Here is a 1,309-nt window from a genome sequence, read left to right on the forward strand (position 1 = left end):
TACTGGTGAGAATGTTCAGAGTTATTAAGTATGGCTATTCAAAGAAAGCCATAGAATATTGATTACTGCTCTGCTCACCGAGATAAAGCAGTACAAGTGGTTCTAACCTTTTATAACATAATACATTACTGAAATTCATAATTATGTAGGGCAAAAAGGACTGAGCATATGAATAAGGAAGCTAAAAGTAATTATAGGTATTTATTAGGCAGAATTCAATAAGCTGATTATTGCAAATGCAAAGCAGAAATTCCCTGTGCCATTAACAGACCAGCTGATTATTTTTTTTAAAGCTTATTTATTTATTTATTCATTTGTCACAGAGAGAGAGAGAGAGCGCACACAACCAGGGGAAGCTGCAGGCAAAGCAAGCAAGGGAGAAGCAGGCTCCCAGATGAGCAAGGAGCTGGATGCAGGACTCGATCCCAGGACCCTGGGATCATGACCTGAGCTGAAGGCAGACGCTTAACTGGCTAAGCCACCCAGGCATCTCAGACCATCTGATCATTATAGTGTGCTCCACAAGGGGTCAATTCTCTGTTCTTTTTGCTACATATAGGTTACTAGATTATTGGCTTCTCCCTATCTGTATCAATTTCTTTTTCTTTTCTTTCTTTCTTTTTTTCTTCTCCTCTCTCTCTCTCTCTTTTTTTTTTTTTTTTTTTGATGTGGTGGCACAGGGAAGGGAGAGAACTAATGCAGTCCCCTGCTACCACAAATTATGCAGTCAATTTTCCCACATTTGGGGAAATCACAGGGGTCAGCATATCCAGAGTGCAATGGATAAGCCTTGCCCTGGGAAAACACTCCTGTGCCAGCTAAGTATCCCCCTCTTTTTTTTTTTTTCAGATAATCCCAATTGAATCAACAGAAAGACTGTAGATCTAATAAGAGATTTCACAAAAATGCCAGATACAAGATCCATTTACAAAAATCACTAATGTTCCTCTGCATCAGCAATAGCTAACTAGAAATGTAACATTCTATGATGCTGTTCCTAATAACAATCAAAATTATAGACTATGAATTTAATTGAATAAACAATGTATATGATCTCTATGGAGAAAAAGTTTTAAATTTATTAAGGGCATAAAGGTCTTAAATAAATGGAGCACTATACCGTGCTCATGGAATGGATGGCAACAGGGTAAAATGTCACTTCTCTAAAACTAATCTGTAAATTCGATTCAATCCCAATGAAAATTCTATTAGGACTTTAAAAAAATGAATTCAACACACTTATTCTGCCATGTATAAGAAGACTAAATATGTTATGAAAAATTGAAGAGATTTTGAAAAAGGGTTGGGG

At 36.7% G+C, this 1,309-nt stretch overlaps 1 pseudogene; it reads right to left on the reverse strand.

The window, feature by feature from the left end:
- Nucleotides 1-681: 681 nt before the first annotated feature.
- Nucleotides 682-826, reverse strand: LOC114211086 (U1 spliceosomal RNA; annotated as a pseudogene).
- Between the last annotated feature and the right edge of the window lie 483 nt (nucleotides 827-1,309).

The sequence above is a fragment of the Eumetopias jubatus genome, unplaced genomic scaffold (genome assembly GCF_037043125.1).
Source record: "Eumetopias jubatus isolate StellerSeaLion01/CBP00866 unplaced genomic scaffold, mEumJub1_p1.0 scaffold_8, whole genome shotgun sequence".
Classification (NCBI taxonomy): Eukaryota; Metazoa; Chordata; class Mammalia; order Carnivora; family Otariidae; genus Eumetopias; species Eumetopias jubatus.